Here is a 14,999-nt window from a genome sequence, read left to right on the forward strand (position 1 = left end):
GACCGCGCTTGCTATTGGGCCGCCGCCGCTCGGGCCCGCCTCCCTCCGCTTTCCATAGGGCGGTGCTGATGCCTGTCGAGGCATATGCCGGTTCCTCTGGCCCCACCCACTGCAGCTCAGCCCGCCCGCCCGCCCGCAGGGAGCGGGAGCGCGGCCGGGGCCGGGGCCGGGGCCGGGGCCGGGGCCGGGGCCGGGGCCGGGGCCGGGGCCGCGGTATGGCAGCCGTGCCGCTGTCGGACCGCGCCGCCCCCTGGGGTGCGGGGGAGCGCGGCCTAATGGTCATCGGTGAGCGATCGGGGGGGTGCGAGGGCTGATCATGGCCGAGAGGCCAAGGGGGAGCCAACCCCCAAAGAAGGGTGGCCGTAGCAAGGAGCAAGCCCGAGGATAAAGGCTCTTCCCCGGCCGAAGCTACAGTACTCCCTCTGCACCCCGATGCTTCTCTCCCTCTGAGCTTTCTTAACGAGTATTAGTTACTAGCTGGTAAAGAGGAGGCTGAACCGGGCGTTCAAACATAATTCTCGCTCCTTTCTTGTGGTGCGTGTGTGATTGATAAGTAAGAAGTTATTTATATGTGTGTGTGTGTGTGGCAGAAGGAGCGAGTGACCAGGGAGGGCATGAGAAGCTGGATGTGCCCCGCAGGAGAGAAAGCATCTGCTGGGAGCATGTGCATCTGTAAATATTTGACGACCTGCAATGACAAATTGTCGCAAACTAAACAGCTTTGTGGTCTTTTAGAACATTTTTTTCATCAATATTATAATACCTTATAGTCCAGTATCACTAATACTTCATATTAGCAAGGAAACCCTCGCTACTGAACGGATGAAGAACAGAAAATATCTCTGCCCCAATGAGCTTACAATATAAAGCACTGGACGAGCAGCAGCAGATGGCGGAGGACAGATGAATGAGTCCCTACTAGGAGACAGTGAGATAGTATCGGCCGACATAATAGGCAGTAGGCTCCGTCCAGCAGCGGAGGAGTGACTCACTGAGCGCCAGTGAGTCATTCCCAAGGCAGCTGGATGTGAATCATTCCCTCGGTGGCCAGTTGCCACTGCATGCGCCCTTAACACAGCCTTATAGCTGGTAGGGAAACATGTTCTCCAATGCTGTGGGTTCACTGGGTTTTATTAACTTGGTGTAAGTTGTTACTACCACAAAAAAAGGTCTTCCTTTCTCAACCATTTATTTCTGCCTGCGTTCTGCCTCCTCCTTTGTGCTACTACAAGCACTTTGTGGCTGTGTAGTGGACTGCATCGGGTTTAATGCTAACTACTTAGTTTTAATCATGGTTAATAGTTTTTAATCGTGATCAGCTTTAACTTGCATCGGTTTCCCAAGCCACTTCACATCCCAGCTACATAAATGCTCGTGTTGGTATAAATAAGAGGTTGTGCTTGGGCATGCACAAGAAATTATGGATAGAGAGTGCAGGACCACTTGTTTCAGTAGCCATGATGGGTTATATTGACTTAAAGTGCTTATGAAAGTACAGCTGAGAGTCTGTGGTCTCTGCCTGGCCATATTCCCCGGGGTTTTTTTAATACTAGCTCCTCCATCCTTATTTCTGGATCTGTAATACCACTTCCTTGTCCTGTCTCCCATTAGTTTAACATTAGTCCCTGGTTTTCAGTCAGGTACTCAATCCTACTTTCTGTTTGCAAGTGATCTGCGTGACATTGCTGCAGCCAAACGTGTCTTTTCCTTGTCCTGGATCCTGTCTTGTACGGAGTCTCTGACTTCCCTGATCTTTGACAGTAGCGTGGTCTCACCCCGTATCTTGGACTGCGTGCACCAAATGCAGGCGTTTCCTGAAGTCTGACTGTGCTCTTGTCTGCCCCCTTCAACTAGTGCTTTCTCTGCCTTTCACAATTCAGGACTTCGGTGTCTGCTCACCTGCTACCAGACACTACTCTGAGTAGGCCTAACGCACGAGCTGTGACTGTTGTCTCTCTTGGTTTTAAGGAACACCAATCGTTCATAAGAATGTTTCTAAGACACTGCAGAGGAGGACAAAATTAAAAAAAAAAAGTAAATTCTTTTTTATTTCTAGGAGGCTTCTCAGTGTGAAGCATAACCTACAAAATGGTGTGAAGTACTTGTTTGAAAGTTTAACAAGGGACAATACAGCCCAGTGTCACCAGCTGACACGAGGAGGGAAATGATCTCAACGCTGAGTGAGATGAAACAGTGAAAGAATTTGAAAACAAAGACAAGTACTTTGTCTGAAGCGATAGAAGAGTAGCAGGGTGATGTAGTATATTTGAAGCCAGGTATGAACACCTAAAAAGAGGTTTATATTAATGCTGAAGGCTGCAGGCCTTCCTTCATGAGAGGCTGGATTGCTGAAAGATACACACAGCACAGGTGGAGGAGACAAAGGAGAGAAACACTGAAAGCTCTTTTTTGAACTTGACTGACAACTAGACATGAAGAAAGTATTGTCTGAGAGACAGGCTGAGGTTTCAGGGAGGACAGAAGGAGATTGTTGTGGATTAGAGGGAGGTTCTGTGAGTCATCATTGGGAGATGGTCGCTGAATTCATGTTTACAACAGAGATTACCCAGAGGTAGGTTAAAAATGCCCATTCAAAGGGGTGGCACTAATTTAACAAGAGCAGTTCCTAAAATGATTTAATAGCATTAGTCAAACATTTGAATCTGGAGAAAGGAAGGCTCGGGAAGAGGAGAAGGCTCAGATATCATTGTACGATTGTGAGACACAGGGCAAAAAATTGTTTATGGTCTGGTTCTTTTATAGTAATCTGCTGGTGCAACAGGCTGTAACTGGCCAGGTACATTACCCTGTGCACAGGAGGAACTTGTATGTAGTAAAAAACTGTTCTAACTATATCAATCAACTCTGTTTTGCATTTTTTTATGTTAGGTGTGTAGCCAAATCCAACAGCCAGAGTGGTTCAGAGTTCCTGCGCACCAAAACAGAGCTTCGGGGCAGCCAGAAACAGGGTGCAAGCCGCTGTGGTGCCGAAGCTGGTCCCCATTTTCGTTGCTAAACCAGCTGCAGAACACAGAGCTCACAGAGTTAGCGTGAAGCAATCTTTGCTCTTACCCATATTCTTGAATAGGGCAAGCTTAGTGTCAACAAATAATCAAGTCCAGAAAGAAGGATGAGGAAGTATGAATGTTTTATTGTACGGAAAGGACAATGATGAATTCTGTATTCTTATCCCATCTCTTTACACTTTCCCAGTAGCACAAAGGGGCTGTAGAGTTCTTGAAATTTCTCTCTCGGGAATACTTGTTGTGTAGAGGTTTCCTCACTTTGAACAGCTATTTTGAGCTGCTGGAATGATCCATAGGGGGCTGTGGCAGCAAAGTAATTTAGAGCTGCCAACTTACATGAGAGGCATTGCCAAGAAAAATGAAGATTCAAATATGGAATAAAGCCGCATTTACCAGCCCTCCACCCAACAGCCAGCAAAGAACCGTGCTCACTCTTTGTGAAGAAGAACATTCGTTGTTAATATTTACGTAAAGGTTATGTTACGCTAATTCTATGCAACCCCGCTATGTGACTGTGAGAGCAAAAACTGTAGAGTGCTGTAAGGAGGAGCACTTTTGCTGTCTTCCTCAATTGTTTTGATGGTAGCTAAAAAAAACCAAACAGAAAAGCAAGTTGCTACAGAGCCCGTGTAGGCACAGAGAATGCATGACTTTCAAGGCATTTTTTTCCCTTCTTTTAAAAACAAAAGCACTCATCTCTAATATTGCCAACCTGGCCCTGCTCCTCCATTCCCATTCTGATTTACTTGCGCCGCTTCTCAGATTTCTGCTTATGGAGAGGACAGCAACCACAGCCAACTTCACAGCTCAGAGAGTCAGAAGTCACGGAACAGAATTTCTCAGCAAATCTGGGCTGTTCTTCTACATGATAGAAATTCTAAATTGTGTCATTATAGTAACAAGCAGCAATGATCTTTCAGTAACTCAAGCTATTTTTAGCTCAAAATAGTGTTTGCAAGCACCTTGTATGGGTATTCCCTACTGAATAAATAAAACTTATTATCTGCAACCAGCAAATGTCCGTCTGAATTAAACGAGGAAAGTAAATACGAAGAATTGTCCTGTGAAATCCTTTTCAGGATGCCATTATGGTTTCCTCTGCAGTTAGTTCAGATTTGACTGATAGTTGTAAGTGTACTGCTGACAAAAAAAAAAAAAGGGAAGTTTTGACAATTAAGTAAGTCTTGTAGAATTCTGTATACATTAAATCATAATAGTAGAAGTAGCAAACATTTAATACTTGGACGGTGTGTATTATGTCTTATTAAAAAGATGAAACTACTGAAGCTTCTCAACGTTTAGCTTACATATCTAGCGGCAAACATTTGGCAAATAGAATAATCACTCAATTACATTTGGAAAAGGTGAATGAAATAAAAAGGCTAGAAATTTCAATTTTGGCCTAAGCTACTAGTTCATGTGTGTTCTGCAGGCCTGGATATCATGGTGATGGGCTATAAAAACACCACTGCTGGAATTAACCACCTTTTTGGTGATTGGTGTGAAAATTTACTCTTCTCCATTCACCTGGCACTAGACCCATGAGCTCCCATGCTATTTCCTTTCAGGAACGGGGTGGAGAAGACGTGGTCTCTTGAACAGGCTGCATTCGTTTTCTTGAGTTCTGCTCTACCTTTGTTCCGAACGGTGCTTTTCCACACGCTCCTGCCGTTATCTAAACTGTCGTTGCTCCCATGATCAGTCATTGCACTCATTAAAAACTGAGGCAAAGTATTTGTTTCAGATCAATCGCGAAGTGCAATTTATCGTTTGCCAAGATTATCTTCTGTCTCTCCCCATTTCATATTCCATAACACTACAGTCCTTTCTTTATTGTCTTTTGTTTATGGGGATGAAGAATCTTTTTTTGTTGTTTGCTTTTCATATCTTTTTGGAAGTCTAACTCAGCTTGGCTTTTGGCAATTCTCACTTTGTCCTTCCTTTTCTTGATCCCTTAGATAACATTTCCTTTGTACTCAATCCTCTTTGCCGTTTTGTAAATGTTTTGGTTTTTGCTTGTGGTTATTTATTCAACTAGCTCTGAAGCTCTTCAGTAGAACTTTCCCTGCTTTCTTGACACAAAATCCACCAACTTTTATCCTTTTCACTTAAAATGATTGCATTATCGTCAATATTTGAATTCCTCAGCCCCTGACTTCACAAGTCAGTCCCCTTGTTTACCAAAGCTTGTCCTTTTCAAATTGAGAATATTGTTTACTTTTGGAGTAGAAGCTCTTACCATCTTTCCCCAAGTCCATTTTGACCTAAGCAAATTGTTTTATATCTGTCGTAGCCCTCTTCTGTCCTTAGTGTCAACTCCTCTTTGTTAGGCAATGGCTATCATGCCTATACACTTTTTTATATGCACTTGATTAATTAATATGATGCACTGGATGCAATAAAGAATGTAATTCATAATGTAAGGTTTACAACACAAATGTTTTGTCTTTATCTATGAAGATTACTTGTAAATACTTTTAGCTCAGTTCTAGTTAGCTTCTACTTCACTTTGTATTTGTACCTGATTTACTAAATATATATTACAAATATAATTTAAACTAGTTACAGGTGATCTTCAAAGAGGGACTGAAAAAAGAGAATTGGGTAATGCTGCTTTTTCCTTATTGATGTTATTTTTTCAGTGTTCTGAAAACTTGTGTCAGTCCTTACATGTGGATAATTAAAAAGTTCATGGAAACTGTTGCTTGAGATGTTTTGCAGTTGTGTTGCCAAAAAAGAAAAGACTCACTTAAGCTTCCCTCATTCTGCCCTGTGGCATCAGTTGTATCTTTGAAGCGATGCTGATTTGCAGTCACCACTACAAAGCAAGAAAATTACCGTTTCCAATCCTAAAACCAGCCCAGATTGCCTTACTAAATGAGGCAAACCAACAGCTTTCCTTATGACCCCAGTCTTCCTCTGGCACTTGAAAACAAAGCTGTCGGTCAATAGCAATCTTATATATAAGCAAAATTCGCACTTTCTCCCCTTCCACCATCTCCAAATGCCCCTGGACATATTGGTCATTTTAGTCCAGCCTAAAGAAAGTCAATATGCAAACAAAGGCCTTGCTCCCGCAAACATTTACATGTTTAACTTTTAAACTAATTTGAAGTCAATAGAGGTACACAAATCTATGAAGCCATTCATGTGCAGAAGTATTAGCATGCGTAACAGAACGAGAAATGCAGATTCCTCCTAGCTCCTTCGAGAGAGAATTTACAGCATTATCTATTGTTATCTGTCACCGGGATACAGGATAATCAGAACTGACCTTCGGAGAGGGGTTCCAGGGAGGAAAATGGACTGCGTCTTTTGTTCTTATTTATGCCTTTTTTGTCAAAACAAAATTTTGTCCTGCTTATTTTTACAGTAGGAATTCAGGTTGCATCTGCTCTGCCCTCTCCCCTCTATCCACTCATGGTGAGAGAACAAGAGAAACATCAGAAAATATTAAATATTATAGTAAAATTATTTCATTGCATTGGCATGTACTGTAGTTAAATGCTAAATGTGAGAGATCTTTATTAGAGTTGACTTGATTGAGGGAAGCCAGGCTGTCTTCTCTTTATATTGGTTGCTTCTGCAGAGACATCTGGTTGTGATTGATTTATAATCAACCTTACGCAGGGAAGATTTCATCACATTTATCACAGAAGTAATGAAAAAATATTTATACAGCTTGTAATTGCTTACGTTGTTTCTAATTGCTCATTTATATAAAGAAGGGATTTACATTGGTTATATTATTATCAATTTTAATAAGCCTAAGCATAAAAAAATCACCACTTAGGTCTTAAACTAATGAGATTTGTTCAAAAATAATGAGATTTCAGGCATTAATAAATTAGGATTTGACCTCTGGGGTCTTTGTCAATGTGTACATTCAAAATTTTAAAACTCTGAAACTGAATCCAAAAGAAAACACAAGGCTATCACATGAATAGAAATAAAAATCTTAAAATAAGACACTGAGCAATACTGATATGATAAAAACAAAATGTCTCTTTATGTGGCTTTATGGACACTGCTGTATTTAATCCGTAGCTCGAAAAAGCTTTCTTATAACAAAGAGGAGTAGATACCAGATCTAATGCATAATTAGGTGGTTTACAATTGAAATAATTTATTCTACTCTACACGACAGCGTCATTTAAGTCTCTCTGTAGTAGCATTCCCTGTTGACAATGCTACAACTAAGCTTGTGTCAGAATTTCAAAAATAAAACCTTTAATCAAAGGTCATGACTCATTTCTGAAAGTTGCTCTAGGATAAATCGTGACAGAGGGCATATTTTTGGATGATACCAAAAAGTAATCTAGCTGTTTTGGAGACTGGAAGGCAAAGCTTTTACATCGAGTTGTACATAAGTGGAGCTGGTAATAATGTCCAACAGGGTGCTGGCAAAAAATGTTAGTTTTTCATGACTGCACTCCTTTTTTGCCACGGATCAGTAGTTCTCAATTAAACCAGAGTGTACTTTGTGCCCTTACTTTTCATAAATATTTCTCTAAATTGCACAACTGTCTTTGATTGCAGCTTTGCATTTGTGCACCAGTTAGGCCAACTGTCGTAGAAGACGCACATTGAACTTTTGCACAGTTATTACTAACGGCAACTGCAGGAGCCTTTTTTGTCATTTGATCAACAGAGGGTCTCTTACGAGTGATTTAATTCTATGTGCAATTATAGAATATTTGCTGCCTGGTTATGAAAAAGGCACATCTTAAGCAATACGGTCAGTTTAATCATAATAATTTGATTTTTTTTTTTTTTAACTTGGGCCTTGCAAAGTATAACATAACTTGATTGTACATTTAAAAGAAATAAGAATCTCTTTTATTCTCCTACCTACCTACCATCTCTCTGGTCTCTTTAATTCATATTTCAGCAAGGCGCTCAAGGCTTTTAATCTGAAGAACTCTTCTGATCTGGATACTCTATAAGCAAACTTGCCCCCAATGAGAAAACTTGCTCCTTGTAGCAAGAGTGATACACATAAGCAATGGTAGGAGGCAGCGCAGATTTTCTTGACTCAGAGTCACGTGACATAGTTGGGGTACAAGAAGTTAATAACTTCAAATTAGTTCTTCAAGTTGTAAAGCACCATGTACAAACATTACTTTAGATTTCTTTTCTGTGATTTAGAGCAAGATGTTAATCCAATCTCTTCAATCTCTGGTTTTATAAGGGAAATGGCAAGATTTAGACAGGCAATCTAAGAATTTATTTATCTTTCTCTGTATCCGGGTCTGTTTATGTCAGGAAAATAATGTAATTCAACACGCTAACACTATGTCATTTGACATGGCAGCTAGAGTGATGAAGTTTTACTATTTTCTCAGTTTAATTTTCTAGCCTAGAACAGGATGTATTTCAGTTTGAGAAACTTTCCATATTGAATTTTACATAGAAAATTCAAAAATATTATTTATGTAGACCCTCAGTAAATTCTGTCCAGGTTCTGCCCATTTTCTCTGCCTCAGATTATCTGCTCTAGGTCTCTGCACCTTTCCCTGTTGGTGTATTCTTCTCGGCGTCTGTGTGCATTTACTTTGGGGACACTTTTAAGACATTAATCACTCTGTGGCAAAAAAGGTTCGTGAAAAGGCTGATCAATACTTTTCTTTGGTCAAAGAACTTTCAAGTCCTTTCATGGCTTTCAAAAAACATGTATTTGAGCTCTTTGGAAGGTGTGGTTTTGCTATGAAATGTCTGAAGCAATTACAGACACCACCAGAGAATCTCATTTAACTTCTACATATGCAATGCAGATGTTGATAACTAAGAGGTACCACCCAGGGTTTCCCTTGGTGGTCAATGTAGAAGAACAGGTGGGTTTAGGGCGTGAATCACCTGACCTATTTTAGACAAGGATTCATTAAATTTTCCAGGTACACCAAAGGGTCTCTACTTGTTCTACTGGAAGAGTCGGCATAAGGGTGACAGTGAAACTGTACGGCCAGTCTGGGAAGAGTAAGCAGAGAACAGAGCTGGCTGTGTAGCAACAGCAACAGAGAATTGAACTGGCTGTGAAGCAGCAGCAACAGTTTTATTACACATTTGCAGGAACACTGCAAACTAAGTTATAATAAATCATAATTTATGGGATAATTTTATTAATATAGTTTATTTAAACTGCTAAGAATTTTGCATGAACGCTGCATGAAACGGCTCCATAAAAGCATGTGTTTCTGTTTCAGGGATCGAAAGATCGATGCATCTTTACTGGAGAGAAAATATGAATCAGTTTCTTAGAAAATCTTTGAAGAATGGCAACAAAGACCCCTGCTGAACATTGATCTGAGAGCATTTGTCTTCCGTCTTTACAGCATCAGCACTGGAATTCGTGTTATCTGACTTTAGATAGACTATTTAGACTTTAGATCAGTCTGAAGCACTGATGTCTGCATCTGAGCTAGTTCCCTAGACCGAATCAAAGCGGAGTAACTGACAATCCCAAGGTGTAAAGGTATGACTACGCGAGAAAGTATGCTGTCAGCCTGCAACAGCTGACGCTGCAACATCAGAGTACATTTATACATAGCTGCTCAGCCTGACACAACCCGGCTTCACCAAGTGTGGCTGTGCTGGGTGGAGCCACACCAAAATGTGTGGAGGTCTCCCTGTGCTAACTTATACTGCACTCCTGTGCAGAATTTTTCTGGTGTCAAAATATCAGGATCAGTTTCCCACGATTCTCCATTGCACGTTCTAAAATACAGGGGTTTTTTTTCTTTTTCTTTTAAATCCATGCTTTGCAATTTTCTCTCTGCCATCAGCATGAGATCTGTGAAAGGTAATGTACCTTGCATTTCTGGTTTGCATATCTTTCATATATGGGGAACTTAAGCAACTCCTTCTAAAATGGTGATTGGTGGTGGGACAAGAATGATGAAATTTTGGGGAGGAGATAAAAATAACTTTGTACCATGGAATAATGTTTCTGGGCCTAAAAAAAACACGCCAGAAGGTGAAATTGTGTGTTGCAGACTTTGGGTGACTATCAGTGGATGAAGAAATTCAGAGGATGAAGGAGGCCACATAAAAGAAATTGTATGCTGAAGAGGTACTGGCCCAGGCCTTCATCAAAGAGACACCAGTGTGAGAGCCACTCTGATGACAGATAAGTAAATAGCATTCGTGCTCTAGAAGTTAGCAACGCTAGCCTGCTTACCAGATAGTGGGCAATCAATTGGGCTGGAAAGTCCACAGTGAAAACAGTTGTCGTGCAGGTCTGCAAGGTCATCAAGCATCTCCTACTTTCTTGAGATTATGAATCAGGGTGGTGCCTGGGGAAGAGAGGAATCTGAAGCGGGGGATGACGAGGTTGTGGTAGGGAAATAGTTTGGACGCATCCTGAGTCTGCATCCTCTGAATACAAATGGGCATATTTGTCCATGATGTAAACCTTGGCTGATGGAGGCAGATGCGCAGTACTGACAGGGAACATTTTTCTTTGGCTGTTTTTTATTGAAGTGTGGGTAATGAAACTTAGCCTTTGCTTCCCAAACGCAGAAACGAAAAAGAAGAGATTCAACATTTGTTTCAGCAAATGCAAAGTGACTTTGGATGACTGACTTAAAATTCACAAGTAACACACCCTTTTAAGCCTGAGTGAAATAAGGATGCTGTTGTAACTGTTGCGTACCTTTAATTTGGTTTTTGTAAGGCCTGCTTTAAGCAATAGGGAAAGCACGGCAGCAGATTGAGCAGGTTGAGTAGGCAAACATCAGGTTAGTCACTATGGCATTGTTTGGTTAAGGGAAACATTAGATCCCTTTAGAGTTGTGTTCTCGGGAAGGCTGATCGCTGATAGTCAGCTTTCCCATTATTTACCTTAGAAACACTAATCAGTTTCAAATTAACTATGTTCATTACTGAATTCTCCTCCACTTTAGGTCAGAGTCCAGAAGCTGAGGGAGGGTTTGAAAATATCCAGGGGCACAAGAACACACTTTGGAAGCAAAGAGAACATACAGCACTGATGCAGGGTGCTTCTGGAGGGTCCTCCTCTTGCCGCCGCACACACGATCACGATGCTGATCACAACGCACGCCTCTAGGAATGGAGCTGCACAACAGAAGATCTTCCAAACCAAAATACTAATGTGGATGCACTCTCTATATGGCCAGAACATTCTCCCTGAGGTTCTCTCCCCTTCTCTCCCCCCTCCCAGCAGTTTATCATTTCGGGCCCCGCTTTCCTGGCAAGAACTGCCAGGGGAGCACGGTGCCAGAGCGGCGAGTGGCAGGAACCACGTTGCCGCCAATAAGTCAGGAAGGACAAGTAAAGGGCAGGGCAGATTGGGCTGCCTGGAGTTAGAGAGGAGGTGCATGGGTAGCTGGGGCAGCCAGGAATGAGGAGGGAGCTGGGAGCCAGAACTGAGGGCTCTAAGGCCTCCGGTGTTGTACAAGGACGTGTGCTCAAGCTTTAAATGCAAGTGTTTTTACAGAAACTTTTGCTGTTCAGTCACCATTGTCATTACAAAGCAAACCCATTCTTATGCTGAAGAAACTGCTGGGGTTTGATTGCTTTTAACATAAGTCTATGAGTACTCAGTGTAGTGGTAATGTACTCCGCAGTTTTCCATTCTCAGGGGGAAAAGCTGAATTGGTACTACAGACAACTTCACAGGAAGTTAATTTTGTCATTTAAATATGCTTATTGAAAACAAACAGACAAAAAAATGGTGATTGAGTATGTACATGATCAGGAATTGATTAACGCTTTGATGGATTGTTGGATTAATGGGCTAAACCTGTTAACGTACTGCCAAGGCAACTGTGTCTTAGCCAGCCAGTATGGTTTCTGTACAGGTGGTCAAACTTTTGCTGCTTTCCCTGGCTGAGTTGTCAAGCTGCTAAAGAGGCTGGCAATAGGTGCTGTTCGTGGGGCAGACCAGGAATTACAGCTCTGCAGCCATGGACATTTGAAAAATTCCAAGGAGGAATTTGAGCCCGAGGGAAGGCTTGTTTCTTTTGCTCCTAACTCCCAAACTTCTTGTCTAAAGAGCTGATTGATAACAGATGCATCTATCTGCCTTTCTGTTTTTCTTGAAGCATGTTGTTTTTCGGCAACAGAATTTTTCCTGTGATCTCCCCAGGATGTTCTCCCTCTACTGTGTATGCTCCTGGTCAGCATTCTCTGTGAAATAAAGAGGCTTTGGAAGTGTATTATCCCTTGTTTAACCCATTTTCCTCCTTAATCTTCATCATTCCTTCAGCAATTACAGTGGCTGTGTTTTTCTAGGACCCTCTGTCAGAGATTGTTAGACTTGCTCAGTAACAGGAAGGAAAAGGAATTTGGAAATTCCTGAGACTTCTTTCCCTGCAGGAAGGTCTGTCTCCTACCAGACAACTTGCTCTGGGTAAAGGCATTGCTGCAGGGATGCTAAATCGCTGGGGATTGCCTGTGAGTTCTATGAAAGGGGGAACTGATATAGGGGATCTTAAAGTATGAGCGCTGGAACAGTGTGGTCAGTGTTAAACTTAGTACGGGAAGCAAAGTATGGCCACCGTAATGGCCCCAGCAGTGACAGATGCCCAGGTACACACAGTTGCAGGTTACCAGCCGTATGTACTGGGAAGATCCAAGGGCATATCTTCACGGGGTGAAGATAAGAAAAGCATGGGAAGCTAAGAAAATTATGTGGATGGATCAAAAAGGATCTAGGAGGAGAAAAAGGCCATTTTTCTATGGGTGAAATGTATATTCTAAGGAAATCAGAATTTTTCCCTCCTCTGAAAGCCAAAGAAAAGCAAGCTACCGTTAAAAGCCTGTTCCTTTGTTATGCTAAGCCAGAGAAGAAAAGAAAAGGCTGTGCCTTTTAAGAGAAAAAAGTCAAGTGCAAGCATTGCCACAAAGGAAAAGGCATACCTTTTAAAGTAAAATGCAGTAGGACATCCTTGAGCTCCTGGCCCCTTTCCTTGCTGTACTCATCTTGACTCCTTGGGAATCAGTCTCTACTCCCACCCTGTTTCAAAGAACCCCTGGCTCTCGACGTTGGACGCCTGCCCTGCCTTAACACTCTGCTCTCTGCTTGCTCTTCAGAGATGGGGTTTTTGTTCCACTTCAAGTGTGAGTTGTTTGGGGGAATTACATTATTCAGGCAACACAAAAGCTGAGTTGTCGCATCAGTGTGTCGGTGGAAATATGGATAAATATGACAAAAATTAGCACTTTAATTGTGGTGGAGCACGTACATTCTCATTATAAGTTCAAGAGAATAAATAAAAAGCAACTCGGTGCTATGGCATCACTATGGAGGTAAACCAGCAGAGCATACTCTCTGCAATCTCCTCTCATATGCTCCTCATGATGACATATTGATTAAAAGCAAATATATTTTTGATTGATAGTCAGTCTGTCTGTATGTCATTGAAAAATAAATGGTAGGCCTTTCCGAGACCTGCTGTACCAGAGAAATGAGAGGTACAAAATATTCCTAAACTTGACCAGGGCCTTTGGCTTCTAGAATTACATCCAGCTTCAATAGAAACTGCAGCTATTAATGGGCTCTCATGCAATACAACAGAATTACTTGAGCAGGATTGTTTATTTCCAATCCTACCGAAAGCTCTGGGTGAGCCCAGTTTAGCCAGGTGTTAAATATGATTAACTGCAGCGGCTTTGGGTGGCTTAACATTTTGTTTCCAACACCTAGTTTCTTACAGTGCCACAACACGTGAGGCAATCTGAAGATAATACAGCTATTGATTTTTTTAAAAATGAGACAAATGCATTTAATGGAAAACACCAGTATAAAAACCCCCAAGAATATGCATGATTATTATTAGTATGTAAGACAAAGTAATAAACATAATACAAAAGTAGCATTCTTAGTACAAGACTAAAGTGGTTAATTTTGCCATGTAATTGCAACTGACAATAGGCAGGCTATACAAAGGTTGAAACTGTTCTAAATACGTGTCTACAGACAGCTTACGTGCTACATTGGTTCAAAAACCAATACAGACAACAAATTCCTTATTCTCTGGATTTCATGCTAAAGTTCTGGAAGTCACAACTGGCTCTCATACAACACCTTAAGTCTGTCAGTTAAGCGATAGACTACCTTCCTGTCAAACCCTACCTCCAACAGGATGTCTTTCAAGGAATGGGAAAGCTTGTGCGCAAATTTGATACTCTGAGCGTTGGGTTTGTTTAGCTCTTCTGTGGCATGTCGCTCCCTGTGCTGATTTAACACAGCATGTGAGACTTCATGCAAACAGCTACAAGGTATTTACGTCTGTCAGGGACACACCTTGGGCCAGCTGCTGAGCGTTCCCGCATTTTCTGCATAAATGCAGTAGGAGATAGGCATCTCACTGAGATAATGGGAAGGCTCAGGGTCTGCGGTCTCTGGTACAGCACAGCCACACGTTGATCTGCTTGGACTCAGGGCAGTGAGAAATGCAGTCAAATGCTCTGTGCCAGGAGCTGAGATCATCTGTTTTGAAAAAAAAGGGATATACCACTCCCTTATTTTCTATCAACAAGGATGATGGTGCAAGGTGGCCCAGACTACGCAAGAGAGGGCAGCGACAATGGGATCTGCTGCAGCCGACCCACCCAGAGTACCAAGTGGTCCAGTTGTTTTGAGCTGCTGGATGGTAGGGAGTCATGTTTTGTCAAACCTTTTCCGAGACAGGGTGTACGTCAAGTTTTCTTTGTGTCCTGGCTTCTGACAGGAAGCGCTAGGTTTTTTTGCTTCAGGGGTAGTTTGTCTTCAGGGTCCTTCCCATGAGCTTCTGATTCCTGAGCTGGGAAGACGCGTACATTTCCCATCAAACTCTCTCTGTTATGCAAGGTTATTCTAAAGGAAAAACAGGGAAGGGTAGCAGTAATGTCATTCATTCCAGCAGGATTAAATAACTGTTACGACTGTCAGTGTACAGTCCCAGAATTTGCCTCTCCTCTGGGATAGATACCCTTACACAATATACCATCATTATCGGGACATCAGGTCCT

Source organism: Chroicocephalus ridibundus, chromosome 3 (genome assembly GCF_963924245.1).
Source record: "Chroicocephalus ridibundus chromosome 3, bChrRid1.1, whole genome shotgun sequence".
Taxonomy (NCBI): Eukaryota; Metazoa; Chordata; class Aves; order Charadriiformes; family Laridae; genus Chroicocephalus; species Chroicocephalus ridibundus.